This window comes from Aotus nancymaae, unplaced genomic scaffold, assembly GCF_030222135.1.
Source record: "Aotus nancymaae isolate 86718 unplaced genomic scaffold, 86718_ANA_hifiasm-v0.15.2.pri h1tg000002l, whole genome shotgun sequence".
Lineage (NCBI taxonomy): Eukaryota > Metazoa > Chordata > Mammalia > Primates > Aotidae > Aotus > Aotus nancymaae.
Genome location: NW_026988413.1, coordinates 10,897,711 through 10,914,309, shown reverse-complemented (window position 1 = coordinate 10,914,309; position 16,599 = coordinate 10,897,711). Strand labels below are relative to the sequence as shown.

General features: G+C 36.9%; 1 protein-coding gene across 1 annotated transcript in view; it reads left to right on the top strand.

Moving 5' to 3' along the window:
• The window catches only part of CNTNAP2 (contactin associated protein 2), a 1,621,124-nt gene that overhangs the window by 579,201 nt on the left and 1,025,324 nt on the right, over window positions 1–16,599 (top strand). The gene's annotated exons all lie outside the window — the stretch shown is intronic.

The window sequence follows — 16,599 nt, the reverse complement described above, 5'->3', positions numbered from 1 at the left end:
GTGAATGACAATTATGTGCCTTGGGGTTGCTCTTCTTGAGAAATATCTTTATGGTGCTCTCTGTATTTCCTGGATTTGAATGTTGGCATGCCTTGCTAGGTTGGGGAAGTTCTCCTGGATAATTTCCTGAGGAGTGTTTTCCAGCTTGGATTCATTCTCCCCATCACATTCAGGTACATCAGTCAAATGTAGATTAGGACTTTTCGCATAATCCCATATTTCTTGGAGGCTTTGTTCATTTCCTTTCACTTTTTTTCTCTAATCTTGCCTTCTCGTTTTATTTCATTGAGTTGATCTTCAGTCTCTGATATCCTTTCTTCTGCTTGATCAATTCAGCTATTGAAACTTGTGTATGCTTCACAAAGTTCTCATGCTGTGGTTTTCAGCTCCATTAAGTTGTTTATATTCTTCTCTCAGCTGGTTATTCCAGTTAGCATTTCATCTAACCTTTTTTCAAGGTTCTTAGTTTCTTTGCATTGGGTTAGAACATGTTTCTTTAGCTCAGAGAAGTTTGTTATTACCCACCTTCTGAAGCCTACCTCTGTCAATTTGTCAAACTCATTCTCCATCCAATTTTTTCCCTTGCTGGTGAGGAGTTGTGACCCCATAGAGGAGGAGAGGCATTCTTGTTTTTGGTGATTTCATCCTTTTTGTGCTGGTTTCTTCCAATCTTCATGGATTTATCTACCTTTGGTCTTTGAAGTTGATGACTTTTGGATGGGGTCTCTGAGTGGACGTCCTTTCTGTTGATGTTGAAGCTATTTCTGTTTTTTAGTTTTCCTTCTAACAGGCCCCTCTGCTGCAGGACTGCTGGAGGTCCACTCCAGACCCTGCTTGCCTGGGTATCACCTGCAGGGGCTGAAGAACAGCAAGGATTGCTGCTTGTTCCTTCCTCTGATAGTTTCATCCCAGAAGGGTACCTGCCAGATGTCAGCCAGAGTGCTCCTATGAGGTGTCTTTTTGGATATATGGGGGTCAGGGAGCCACTTGTGGAGGCAGCCCTTATCAGAGCTCAAGTGCTGTGCTGGGAGCTCTGTTGCTCCCTTTATGGTTGCTGGGCAGGGACATTTAAGTCTGTTGCAGTGAAACTCACAAGCTCCCCTTTTCCTAGGTGCTCTGTCCTGGGAAGGTGGTGTTTTATTTATAAGTCCCTGAGGTGCTGCTGCCTTTTTTCAGAGATGCCCTGCCCAGCAATGAGGGAGTCTAGTCACAGTCTGCCAGCAGAGATGTTGCTGAGCTGCTGCAGGCTCTGTCCAGCTGCTGTGTAAACTTCCTCATGCTTTTGTTTACACAGGTAAGGTTAGAACTGCCTCAGCAATGGTGGACACCCTTTCCCCCACCGAGCTCGACCCCTGAGTCGAGCTCAAACTGCTGTGCTGCCTGCAAAACTCTCAAGCCTAAGGGTATCAGTTTGCTGGTCTTTTTGGGGGTGGGACCCGCTGAGCCAGATCACTTGGCTGCCTACCTTCAGCTCCCCTTATTTCAGGGAAGTGGGAGTCTCTGTCTCACAGACATTCCAGGTGCCGGCCAAAATGACCACCCATATTTGTGCTGAAAACCCATGGTGCCAGCTGAAATGGCCACTCAGATCTGTGCTGAAAACCAGTGGTGCTTGTTGGCCCAGCAGAAATCTTTTGGTCTGTGGGCTGTAAAGACCATGGGAGAAGCAGAGGATCTGAACCGAAGTGCTGGAGTGGCTGGAAAAGTCCCCGATGGCCTTGTTGGGTAGAAGGGGGGTCCTCCAACAAGTTGCACTTCCCAGGTGAGGTAGCACCCCATCCTGCCTTGGTTTGCCCTCCTTGGGCTACACCCACTGTCCAACCAGTCCCGTTGAGATAAACCTGGTACCTCAGTTGGAAATGCAGAGATCACTCACCTTCTGTGTTGCTCTTGCTGGGAACTGCACTCCCAAGCTGTTCCTATTTGGCCATCTTAGTGGGCTCCTCCCTAGAACTCATTTTTATATCTATAGTTCAGAATTTATATTCAATGGTTCTAAGTTTTTTTTTTTTTTTTAATTTCTGAATGACATTGTGGATATTCAGTCTACTTTTCAGTTTACAAATTTACTCTATAACTTGGTCTCATCTGCTTAATGCAACTAATGAGAGCTTTTTTTCTTTTAAAAATATTTTTAAGTTGTATTGCTATATAATAGGTCTATATATTTATGGGGCACATGAGAATATCTAATGATTATATCAGAGTAAATGAGGTATTCATCACCTGAAGAATTCATCATATATGCAATGGAGGACTATTCAGCCATATAAAAGAATGAGGTCTTGTTATTCGCAACTACAAAGATAGAACTAACGGACATTATGTTAAGTGAAATAAACCAGGCACAGAAAAACAAACTATGTTTGTTCTCACTCATTTGTGGGAGCAAAACATTAAAATAATTGAACTCCTGGAAACAGTTGAATGATGGTTACCAAAGGCTGGGAAGGATAGTGGAAAAGTTGGGGAATGGTGGTGGTTAATGGTTACAAAAATACAGTTGGATAGAATGTGTAAGATTTCATGTTTGATAGTATGACAGGTTAACTACAGCCAGCAATAATTTATTTTACATTTAAAAATAACTAAGAATCCAATTAGAATGTTCATACCTAATGAGTTTTTAATTGCAATAATATGTTTTTAATTCCTGGATTATGTATGTATTTCTTTATCAACAATGACAATTTTTAAATATTATCTGATATGGTTTAGCTGTGTTCCCACCCAGATCTCATCTTGAATTGTGGTTCCCATAATCCCTACATGTCCTGGGAGGTACCTAGTGAGAGGTAATTGAGTCATGGGGGTGGTTTCCACATGCAGTGATACTAATTTCTTTAAAAAGCAGAGCCCTCCTCCATGTGAAAGTATTTGGAAATTATATAGACTTTCAAAATGACAATACTGATTAGACTAAGAAATTATTTTCTGATTTTTTTTAAATACAGTAAAAAATGAATCTCTCAAATACAAAATATTTTTAAACCTAAGAAACTTTCATCCTATTCCATCAGAGCTGTCTAATTCAAGCAAACTCTAAATGACAGTAGCAGATCTGCCATCATTGAGCAGCTACTGACTGTCACTCACAGCACTAGGTGCTGTTAATACAGTGTTTAATGGTTTACAAAACCCGTAAGAACTGGGTATTATTAATTCCTGCCTTACAAATGAAAAAACTGGAGTTAAGACAGAATGAGTGAGTTAGTCAAAGTCATATAAATATATCTTAAACCAGTTCTGGCTATTCTGCAGCCCACACTTCCAACCACCAACATTGTAATTTTTCAGAATATTGTATAATTTCATAGTAATTAACCAAATGTTTATACTTATAAGAAAAAAAATGAGTAAGACAGTATTATTTTACATTATGACTGTATCTGCCTATGTTTTAGATATGCTAGCAGTTTATAGATATAAGGGATTAAAGTTATCTGATGTAAAAATTCTTTATTTTATATTTTGCATTCTCTGTATCAAGACACAACTAGGTAATGAAAAAGACTGTGTAAAAAAAATACATGAAAGTGTCCAATTATTCAGTTTGATGATTCTGTACTTCCTTTTATTGTGGCCCCTAGGCAGTGATGGCTTTTTAAATCATATTGTATAATTTGATTTGCAAATTGCTGAGTATCCCAATTTGTCAAGATACTAGTCTGCTTCTCTAATTTCTTTTTAATTTTTACATTCTTGGAAATCTCTTTATGCTTATTAAAAGATACTAAAAACTATCTACTATCTTTTAATGTTAATCTAACTTTAGTATAAACATATTTTATATGTATTATGAGTATTATATGAAAATAAGATGGAAAACCCGCAAATAATATTAAAAAACTTTTGATACAACTAATATAATATAGTTATAATAAATATCCATGTTTAAAAATAATATTTTAAACATTAAATATTTTGAAATATTCTAGCTAAAGTGTACACAATTTAAAATATTATAGCTATTCTGAATGGCCCAATAAATTATATCAAATTAATTTTAATTAAATAAAATAAATTAATCTAATAAACACCATTTATAAAAATAAATATTTTCTAATATATATATTAGACATAATTTGTAAATCACTACAAACATATTTATATATGACATAATAATTTGTAAATCACTACAAACATATTTAGCATTTGGAAAACCAGATCATTAGAGGGAAAAGAAGATCCTGGGCATTTTCAAAATGTCTATGAGTTTATTTTATTAAACAAATAAAAGGCTCTTGAGCAAGAGCTTAACAGGATCATATTAGTATTTTTGATAGAGACACCTCAGACTTCAAGCCAGAAACAAATTGGAAGTGGACAGTGGAAAAGCTGTGGTAGTCTGGGCATAGGCAGGCATGAAGGGAAAGGGAGATATTCACCAGATGGAATTAGTATGATATGATTGTGCATTTCACAGAGTGAGGATGGAAGTGCCAGGGATAACTTTTAGTTGATTAATATGCACAGATTTATTGATAAAGAAATTGAAGCTAAGACTTTTTGAGCAAACAGTAACATAGAGACAATGACAGAATACCAGCAATATCTTGAGTTTTGCACATGTGTGAAACATTAAAATGGAAGAGTCAAAAAGAACTTTGGATACTTTAGTGTTGCATTCAGGGGAAAGAGCTGAAATGGAGATAGGATTAAAGATATCCTCCCATAGTTGGTAGTTGAAGCAATGGCTTTGGATAAGGTTATTATTAAGGGGAGTCTACCAAGAAAACAGAAGTAGCCTAGGACAAGCTTTAGGAACTCCCTCACTTACAGACAAGGAAAGAGACAAGAAGTCAGTACAGGAGATATAAATGTGATTGTCAGAAAAGTAGAAGGAAAACCCCGGACGATATAGTATGTTGTTAGCCAAAGAAAGATAAATTATCAAGAAAAGAGTGGCTTCCTTCTCACACTCTTTAATACTGCCATTTTATTTACTCATATGAATAAGCAGTAACATTGGTTTTTAATCCTATTATATTAATATTTCTGTGATTTATCTTCCTAATAAGATTATAGCATTCCCTAGGACAAGAGCAATATATTATAGGTGCTTAATAAATATAAAAAGGATTGAAATTACCCACATGATTTTTATCCTAGAAAAAATTGATACTTAATGTTACATCTTCACTTCCTTTAGGTCTTGGTGTCAGTTCTCTTATCAGAGAGGTCTCTGACCAGCAGTTTAATACCATTTCCCTCTGCTGGCTCTGTGTCCCTTTTACCCAATAAATTTTTCTTCATAAAAATTAATACATTCATTCAACCGATCGTTCACTTAACAAATATAGAGAGGTCCATAAGTCTGGAAACCAATATATCGATTATGTCTTAAAGAAGATACTTTTGTTAAAATTTTCAAATTAATAGATACCTTGTATCTCGAACCTCTGTCTTAGAGCCTATGGATTGTTGTAAATAAGTAAGGTGGTGATTTTTAAGGTGTGTGAATTTTATGTCAACAAATATTTTTTAAAAGATACATAATGCTGCAATAAATATACATGTGCATGTGTCTTTCTGGTAGGAACAGGAAACAAAACACCATATTTTCTCACTTGTAAGTGGGCATTGAGCAATGAGAGCACATGGACACAGGGAGGAAAGCATCACCCACTGGGGCCTGTCGGGGTGTGAGGGACAAGGGAAGGAGATCATTAGGACAAATACCTAACACATGCATGGCTTAAAACCTAGATGACAGGTTGATTTGTGCAGGAAACCACTGGGAACATGTATACCTATGTAATAAACCTGTACATTCTGCACATGTATCCCAGAACATAAAGTAAAAAAAAATACAGAGGACATTGTTGATTCATAAAATGAATACACTAGAAAAGGAAAATAACATATTCAGAAGTGCATACACACACACACACCCCACACATGTATATAACTAAATGAACACACCCATGAAGATAATTAGAAATTGTGACAAATTCTGTAACAAGAAATAAGTAGTTGAAGATCTAAAATGAAAAAAATTGATAGAATAATTTTAAATTGACTGGTCTTGGAGGGCTTCTCTTGGAAGGTGACATTTAAACTGACCTTAATCATAAGGATAAGTCAGCCATGGAAAGTGCAAGGGAGAAAAATAGGCAGAAAGGGTTTGATTTTCCTGGGACTCACAGAGAAGAGTATGGCTGAAACATGATGACCAAGGATAGACGTCTTAAGCATTCACTCAGAAATCCAGCAAAGTAGGCACACAACAATGTGGCAGAACCATTGCTAAATATGATAAATTTCCTTGAAGAGTAAAGTATAGATTATGGAAAAAGTAAAACTCATGTACAATTTTCTTATATGTATTTAATGGTTTAATTAATATTGTTTTAATTTGTAAATTTCACAGGAGGGACAATCTAAGTGGGTACATGTATCCTACAGTTTTTAGTGTTACAGATCTCTCTATGCCTAAATCTGCCTAAAAGAAATATGAATTTACATTGGAGTGAGAGCCAGGAGTTTTTGAAAGCCACAAAAAGTCATCCTGGTTTGATCATATAGAACACATATATGAGGATCAAGTGTCAAATGCTATTGAGAGGTCTAGTAAGAGAAAGACTCGAAGATGTTCTTTAGTGACCTGAAAATTATCACTGACATTAGAAAGAGCAGTTTCATCAAAAATCCATGGACACTGAGTGCTTAATAAGGTGGAATAAAAGTAATCCAAAATAGAGCTCTTGGATGACAGAATATTTAGCATTAAGTACAATTTCAGTTGGAACATAACATTTTATACAAACAGTTTTTATTTTGAAACAAGTTAAAACTCACCAAAAAATTGCAAGAAGGATAAAAGGGCCACTAGTATAACCTTCACCCATAGACCTCCTTCAGGTTGTGTTGCTTGTTTGATAATGTCCTTGTATTGATGTGTTTTCACACTGCTGATAAAGGCATACCCAAGACTGGGCAATTTACAAAAGAAAGAGGTTTAATGAACTTACATTTCCACGTGGCTGGGGATGCCTCACAATCATGGTGGAAGGCAAGGAGGAGCAAGTCACCTCTTACATGGATGGTGGCAGGCAGAGAGAGAGAACTTGTTCAGGGAAACTCCTGTATTTAAAACCATCAGATCTCATGAGACTTATTCACTATCATGAGAACAACACAGGAAAGACCCATGCCCATGATTCAATTGACACATGAGAATTGTGGGAGTTACAATTCGAGATGAGAGTTGAGTGGGGACACAGCCAAACCATATCATTTTTTCTCTGGCCCCTTCCTAATCTCATGTCTTCACATTTCAAAACCAACCATGCCTTCCCAGCAGTCCCCAAAAGTCTTAACTCATTTCAGCATTAACTCAAAAGTCCATAGTCCAACATCTCATATGAGATAAGGCAAGTCCTTTCTGCCTATGAGCCTATAAAATCAAAAGCAAGTTAGTTACTTACTAGATACAATGAGGGTACAAGCATTGGGTTAATAGAGCTGTTCCAAATGAGAGAAATTGGTCGAAACAAAGGGGCTGAAGACCCCATGCAAGTCCAGAAATCTAGCAAGGCAGTCAAATCTTAAAGCTCCAGAATGATCTTTGACTTCATGTCTCATATTCAGGTCATGCTGATGCAAGAGGTGGGCTCTGATGGCCTTCAGCATCTCCACCCCTGTGGCTTTGCAAGGTATAGCTCTGCTCCTGGCTGCTTTCAAGAGCTGGTGTTGAGTCTTTCACTTTTCCAAGCACACAGTGCAAGTTGTAGGTGGATATACCATTCTGGGGTCTGGAGGATGATAGCCCTCTTCTCACAGCTCCATTAGGCAGTGCCCCAGTAAGACTGTGTGGGGCCTCTGATCCCACATTTCCCTTCTCCACTGCCCTAGCAGAGGTTTTTCATGAGGGTCCTGACTCTGCAGCAAACTTCTGCCTGGGCATCCAGGCACTTCCATACATCCTCTGAAATCTAGGTGGAGGTTTCCAAACCTCAATTCTTGACTTATGTGCATCCACAGGCTCAATACAACATGGAAGCTGCCAAGGCTTGGGGCTTTTGTTCTCTGAAGCAACAACCCAAGCTGTAACTTGGCCCCTTTTAGTCATAACTGAAGTGGCTGGGACACAGGGTACTAAGTCTTTAGACTTCACTTAGCAGAGGGACCCTGGGCCCAATCCATGAAACTATTTTTTCTGCCTTAAACCTCCAGGCCTATGATGGGAGGGGCTGCTGCAAAGTTCCCTGACATGCTCTGGAGACATTTTCCCCATTGTCTTGGTGATTAACATTTGGATCTTTGTTATCGATGCAAATTTCTGTAGCAAGTTTGAATAACTCCCGAGAAAATGGGATTTTCTTTTCTATCACATTGTCAGGTTGCAAATTTTCCAAACTTTTATGCTGTTTCCCTTTAAAAACTGAATGCCTTTAACAGCATCCAAGTCACCTCTTGAAAGCTTTTCTGCTTAGAAATTGCTTCTATTGGATACCCTAAATCGTCTCGCTATATTTCTAAGTTTCACAAATCTCTAGGGCAGAGGCAAAGTGCCACCAGTCTCTTTGCTCAAACATAACAAGAGTCACCTTTGCTCAAGTTTCCAACAGGTTCTTCATCTCCATCTGAGACCACATCAGCCTTGATTTCATTGTCCATATCATTATCAACATTTTGGTCAAAGCCATTCAACAAGTCTCTAGGGAGTTCCAAACTTTCCCACATTTTTCTTTCTTCTTCTGACCCCTCCAAACTGTTTCAACCTCTGCCTGTCACTAGTTCCAAAGTTGCTTCCACATTTCAGGATTCTTTTCAGCAGCACCCCACTCTGCTGGTACCGAGGTACTGTATTAATCTGTTTTCCTGTGGCTAATAAAGTCATACCTGACACTGAGAAATTTATAAAAGAAAGAGGTTTAATGGACTTAACAGTTCCACATGCCTGGGGAAGCCTCATAATCATGGCGGAAGGCAAGGAGGAGCAAGTCAAATCTTACATGGATGGTGGCAGGCAAAGAGTGAGAACTTGTGCAAGGAAACTCCCATTTTTAAAACCATCAGATCTTGTGAGACTTAGTCACTATCACCAGAAAGAATAGCACAGGAAAAACCCACTACCATGATTCAGTTATCTCCCACTGGGTTTGTCTCATGACACATGGAAATTGTGGGAGTTACAATTCAAGATGACAGTTGGGTGGGGACACAGTCAAACCATATCAGTCCTTTACAGAAAAAGGGCCCACTCTGAGATCACATGTCACATCCTGTTGTCACAACTATCCAGTCTCTGACAATCATAATCATTTCTTCACATCAGTCATTTCTTCACTTTCATTACCTTCTCATTCTTGAATATTCTATTCCAGTCATTTGTCATTTGTCCTGAATTTGGATTGGTTTGATGTTTCCTTGATATTATACCCAGCCATGTATTTTTGGCAGGAGTCTCACATGCCATGCTTTATTCTTCTCACTGAATCTCATCAGGCGGTCCCCTGTATCAGTTGGTCCTGTTACTCATGGTGATAACTTTCGTCACTTGATTATAAAGGTATCTGCCTGGTTTCTCCACTGTAAAGTGACTACTCTCTCCTTTGAAATTAATAAACATATATTTTTAATATTGGAGTATATAGTATATGTATACATATATGAAGTACATAAGATGTTTTGATACAGGCATGCAATCATGGGGAATGGGGTATCCATCTCAAGCATTTATCCTTTGAGTTACAAACTATCCAATTGTTTAAGTTATTTTAAAATGTATAGCTATTATTGACTATATTTGTCCTATTGTGCTATCAGATAGTAGGTCTTATTCATTAGATGAGGATGGTTTATGATTTTTTTAAATAAAAAATATACTTTTAAAAAGCTAGTTTGAGGCTATGTTCTGCTTCCAACTTTTACCCACTTATTTGAACACCTATTGATATGCCTTGCCAGAATTAATTATTAATATGATGGTTTCCAAATGGTAACTTTTGCCTTCCAGCATTCCTGTTACATGTATTACTTAGCATAATGCTATTGGAAGAGTTTTCTCTTTTTCCTATATATTTATTCTTTGTTAGACAGGTGGACTCTTGGATTCCTGTTTTATTCAGTAGGATATGATCTGTAGCTTCCTTTTTTTCTCCTCCCTTTTTAATTTTGATATTCAAAATCTCTTTTTGATACTCAAATTATATATTTTGTACTCAAATTGTCCTTAGGGTAGCAGAAGACGTTTCAGGCTGGAACCTGTGTCATTCTGACATGGCCCCATTATTCTTTGGGCACTTCTTTACTTTTTGGTGCAGGAAAATGTTCCAGATTCTTATTGTACTTTCCCTGATGCAGCTTAGAATCAATCATTTCTCCAGAGAACCCTGGTTTTGCCCAGCACAGAAACCAAGACCTGGGAAACAGGACTATTCATGGCTTTGGGAGTCACCCTGTTCATAGGCTGTCCCCAGTGGATGATAGGAACCATCTGTGTATTGACTAAATATACAATTTCATTCATATTTATTTCTGTATCTATCTACATATACTGAAAACCACAGATTTACACTAATTGATTAAATTCTAATGCAAACCCACAAGGTTCATTCTGTCTTTCTTTTGTTTTCTTTTCTTTCCTTTTTTTTTTTTTTTTTTTGAGAGAGAATCTCTTTCTCCCAGGCTGGAGTGCAATGGCGTGATCTTGGCTCACTGCAATCTCCACCTCCTGGGTTAAAGCACTTCTGCTTCAGCCTCCCAAGTAGCTGGGATTACAGGCACATGCTACCATGCCCAACTAATTTTTTATATCTTTAGTAGTGACAGGGTTTCACCATGTTGGCCAGGCTGGTCTCGAACTCCTGACCTTGTGATCTGCCCACCTCAGCTTCCCAAAGTGCTGGCAATACAGGCATGAACATTCTATCTTTGTTATGTTTCATATTTGTACCCTCTTTTTTGACCTTGAGAATTTGGCCCTCACTGTCCTCAATGTATTTATTTATTTACTCAATCAGCCTGTACTGTAACCAATCTCCCAGCCACATGGGGTGGAGATCCTGGATATCCTCTGTGCACAGGTCTTGGATACCACTAGACTCATTTCCTGGACCACTCTATCTCCCTACTTGCTTGGACTCCAGTTTTCATAAGGCTCTTTTCCTGCCCCTGTTCAATGGGTTTTTTACTATTCAGGAAGGTTGGGTAAACAGTAGAGATTAGTAGTCATTTTGTGCAATCTGCCAAGATTATATTGAAAGGAAGACCCTAGGTGGTTTTAAACATCCTTACAGCATTCCACCAGCCTCCCTTGCACCTCCCAACCTTCCCAACTTTAAAATAAGGGAGAGAAGCCTTATAGGCACTTGGTTTGAAACATGTAAATTTTTCAACCTTGTTGTCTACTGTTTGCTTTTTCTGTCCCATCAGATAAACATCATAACTTACAATTTAGTTTGCCATTTTAATGTCAAAACAAGTATCAGCATGTTTTTCACTGATGTATTTCTGAATTAAAATTTTAAAACCTTGAAAATGCATGTGTTTTCTTTGTCAGCAAGAAAAGCAATATACTGAGTGGACTTCAAATCAAGTATGAAGTTTTTATATGCAAGTCTTGAAACAGAAATTTCAGACATGCCAGTAAAGTAATATAATTACACTGTTCCTGTAAAGAAGGCAGGTTTCCAGTGCACAGAAAGTAAGATGCAATTAAGACTGACAAGATTACAATTCACTGTGGGCATTATAACACATTGTCAAATTGTAGAAACCAGTAACAACACATGTATAGATATTGTATTTTTTATTCCAAATTCATAGAAATTTAAAAATATAACAAAAACATGCAAAAATTTTAACTTTATTTTGTATATTTTTACTAACTTGACAATTTTTGTTATGTTCACTTTATTTCCATTTTACAACTATTTATTTCTGACCCTCAAAATGCCAGCTGCAAATTTATATTACAAAAAAATCCCACTGTTAATCTTCTAAATATGTTAAATCCTGAGCTTTGGAGTAGTCACTGAAAGTATCACAGACACTAATACACTAGTATTTTTACTGAAATTTTATTTGTTCATAAAGGAAACAAACACAGAAAATAAATAATAGGTTCTTTTCTGTTTCCAAGGGAGTTAAAGCAGCAAGAATTTCAGTATCAGAGATCCAATACCTTTAACTCATTGTTAACTAAGGGAACTGTCAATATTCCATCAGTTACATAATGTTTTGCAAGTGTGAGTAATCTTTAGGTTTGATTTGAGAAAATAATAGCAGGATTTGTTTGTTATACTTTGTATTATATACTGCTGCATAGTGCATTGCCTCAAAACTTAGTGGCTTCACATAGTAATAATTTATTATCTCTTACTTTTCTGTAAGAGGCTAGTAATGTAGAAACAGTTTGGCTGGGCAGTTCTGACTTGATATTTCTTATGAGACTGCAGATACATGTTTCCTGGAGCCACAGTTAGCTGATGGCTTGACTAGGATTGGAGCCTCCAATTCAAGTTTACAGACTCATGGGGCTGGCAAGCTTCTGCTGGCACTTGGTGATAGGCTTTGTTTCCCCTCCTAGGTGCCTCTCCATCTCACTACTTGAGGGTTTCCATGGCTTTTAGGCTGGCTTACCTAGAGTATGGGATCAAAAGACCAAGGTGCAGCCTCTAATGTTTTTATACTTCACCTTGGAAATCATATCACCTTGTTACTACTGCAATATTCTGTGTGTCACACAGGTCAGCACTAATTCAGTGTGGAAGGGAACTACACCGGACATAAATATTTAGAGGTATTTGAAATAACATAATTATAATGTGAAGACTTATGGCCATCTTGAAGATTGATGGCAAGTGTTCAACCCTATAGCCCACAGAAATTCATATCTTCCACACACGAAGTACACCCAACCTCCTCTAAAAGCCATCAGAAGTTTCATTCCACCTGACCATCTGCTCAAACTCCAGGACCTCACTGTCTAAGTCAAGTCAAGCCAAAATGAATCTCAGAGAGTTCCAAGAGAAAATGAAGCTTTTTAGATATAGCCCCTCAAGTACCACTTCCCAAGTACAGTTGTCAATCTTAAGACCTGTTAACAAGTTTTATGCCACCCATACACCACATATACAATGGTTTTATACACAGACAAGCCAAATTGGACTATCTTGTTCAAAAGTGGAAAAAATAAGAGTGACAAAGAAGTCAATAGTCCATAGCAGTTTTGCAATCCAGTCAGGCAAATATTGGTAATTCTTGATTAGGACTCAGTCATGCAATTTCCTGGAAATGATTTTCCATGGCTCTTGCTCTGCCCTCTGTGTTAGTTCTACCACTCTAAGTCATCCTTTTTTTTATATAGAAGGTTGTTTCTGTTTACAGCTGTATAGATTCCTGACCATAAATGTTGGAGGATGAAGTCCTTTTTCTATTTTGTACCACCTCTGTCCCTTTCAGTACAAGCTGTTGGTATTACCACCAATACTGTTCTCTTAAAACTGAATGGGCTTTCTATGAATTTTATTCAGGTTTTCTCCACTTAATAAAAGGCATATCCACAATTATATAATCTCCCCACTACCCCTTGAGTTTCCATACATCTACAGAAGGAAAATGCTTTTAAGATTATTAGAACCCCTATTGTTTAACTGAAAAGATCTGTAAAGCATACCAATAAACTGTTTAGAGGATCTTCTGTCTTTTGGAGTGGCCGTCTCATGTATATCTAATATCTTTCTCAGGTATTTACATAGATTTTATAGTCACACTTCCTTGTCATCTTTAGACTACATTTTCCTTGAATTTGATCTTTGCTTAAGAATGTGATTTCTTAATTATTGCATTGCTCACCATCTGGAGAGACTGAAATTCAAAGAGCATTTTACTTAAAAATTCATTAATGCCTGGCTTCTTCATTTTCAGTAGTTTTTTAGCTTTAGCTCTTTCATATTTTTTTCATGTATTCTAACAGAAAGAAGATGCCAGATGGCTCCTTCAGTACTCTACCTGGAAATGTCCTTAGCTAGATTACACAATTTCATTTAAGTATATATTTTTCTTTTCCACATTATCACAAACAGCAATGTAGCTAAACTTTCCACCACAACATAGCAAAGATCTAATTTTCTCCCATTTCCAATAACACTTTTCTCACCTTCCTTTAAGTCATTACTGACAGCTCCTCAAGAGCTATCAAACTTATTTTAAGGCCTATCACACTAATTCCTGTCCCCAAATAACTGCCACAATTTTAGGTTTCTGTTATAATTCTTTCCCAGTATCAAAAGGTTTTTTGGGGGGGTGTAACTAAAGTATTTTATTTTATATTCAATTTTTATTTCCATAGGTTTTGGGGTAACAGGTGGTATTTGGCTACATGAGTAAGTTCTTTAGTGATGATTTGTGAGATTTTGGCACACCCATCACCTAAGCAGTATACAGTGAACCCAGTTTGTAGTCTTTTATCCCTCGCCACTTTCCCACCCTTCCTCCCTGAGTCTGCAAAGTCCATTGTATTATGCATCTTCATATCTTAGCTCCCACTTATGAGTGAGAACATGCAATGCTTGGTTTTCCATTCCTGAGTTACTTCACTTAGAATAATAGTCTCCAATTCCATCCAGATTGCTGTGAATGCCATTAATTCATTTCATTTTATGACTGAGTAGTATTCCATTGTGTGTATATATACAAAAACACGTTTATAACAGCACAATTCACAATTGCAAAACTTTGGAACCAGCTCAAATGCTCATCAATCAACAAGTGGATAAACTGTGGCACATATATTTGATGGAATACTACTCAGCCATAGAAAGGAATGAATTAATAGCATTCACAGCAACCTGGATGGCATATCTGAACATCAAATTTTTTATTCAATATCTATTATTGCATAACATATCACCTGAAAATTAATTTCAAACCATGATGAATATGCATTACCTCTCTTGAGCCTCTCCAGAAGACTGCTTATGGCATGGTGGTTGACTTTCCACAAAGTGAGCAGTCTCAGAGACCAAGTTGGAAGTAAGCTTGAGAAGTCACATACTCCCACCACTTGAAGAGTTTTCTGTTGTTCACAGAAGTCAAGCCTAACTGGTTATAGAAGGGGACAAGAAAAGGTTGTGAAATCAGGAGGCAAAGCTTAATGGTGTCCCTCTTGGAATATTTAAAGATAATATATATATGTATATATATGAAGAGAAAAAATTAATAAATATGTAGTATTTTGTCCTATAATTTTCTCCTAGAATGTATTTCCTATTGGAAAATAAAAGGACTTGACCATTTCAAACTTCAAAATTACCAAGATTCAATAGAACATTGCTATGAGTGACTAATGAAATCTTGTTTTACAATCTTAATTATATCCAATTTGTAGTAATTAGTATTTATGCAGCTGCTATGCTTCAGAGTAGCTTTTATTTTCACAGATAGATCCATTCATTTTGAAATCTTTCAAAGGTAGTGTGGATATCGTGAGACTCCCAGTTATTCAAAAAAAAAAAAAAAAAAACGAAACAAATGAGAGTCTTCTTAAGAGTGGTCAGTAAGTTACAACTGGGTGTTTTCTCTCTGCTAGGTTTAGATATTACACTCTATTCAATTTTTTCTTGATTAAACAATTGAAAATCATGTGTGCACACAACTGGTCTAAACAGATCATTTATCTAAAATCTGCATTTTTCTGAAGAGACTAAATGAAATGAAAAAAATGTGGCTGATTAGAAAATACACACACACACACACACACACACGAGCCATATATTAACATTAAAATAGAGCCTTATATTGATTTTTAAGTCAATAAGCTAATTCAAATACCATCCTATTGTTATACAGTACTGTGTTGATGGAAAATAATATATACCTCTGTGACTAACCCATAAAGGAGATTAAAATGACAGTTATTAGACTTTAAATATTGTAATCCATTAATGAAGAGAGAAAGTTTCTGCTATACTAAACTACTATCCTTAGTTAAAAAAAAAAAAAAAAAAAAATTGAATAGAATATCACTTAATGGCTGATACGGTTTGGCTGTGACCCCACCTAAATCTCATCTTGAATTGTAGTTCCCATAATCCCCACATGTCATGGGAGGGACTCACCCAGAGGTAATTCTATCATTTTATGATAGTGAGTGAGTTCTCAGGAGAACTGATGGTTTTATAAAGGTCTTTTCCCCATTTTGCTCGACACTTCTCCTTGCTGCTGCCATGTGAAGAAGGACATGCTTGCTTTCCCTTCTTCCATAATTGTAAGTTTCCTGAGGCTTCTCCAGATATTCTGAACTGTGACTCAAACCTCTTTTATTTATAAATTACCCAGCCTTGGGCATGTTTTTATTAGCAACATGAGAACAGGCTAATATAATGGCCAATTTCTGGTTTTATTGAAAATTCACTTTTATCTATTTATGGAGTATTTGGTTCCTACCCATTTTATATAAATTGTTTGTTGTTGCAGATGTAATAGATGAAGTGAATGTGTGAATAACTTTAGATTTGTAAGCAGACAGATTAGTACAGTTTAAATTTTCCCAGTAGGCAGATTTGGTGTGTTGAGCAACATGTGAAGTAGAAGCTTTCAGGACTTTCTGGAGATACTTAATGGGATTGAAAAATATCATTCTCTTAT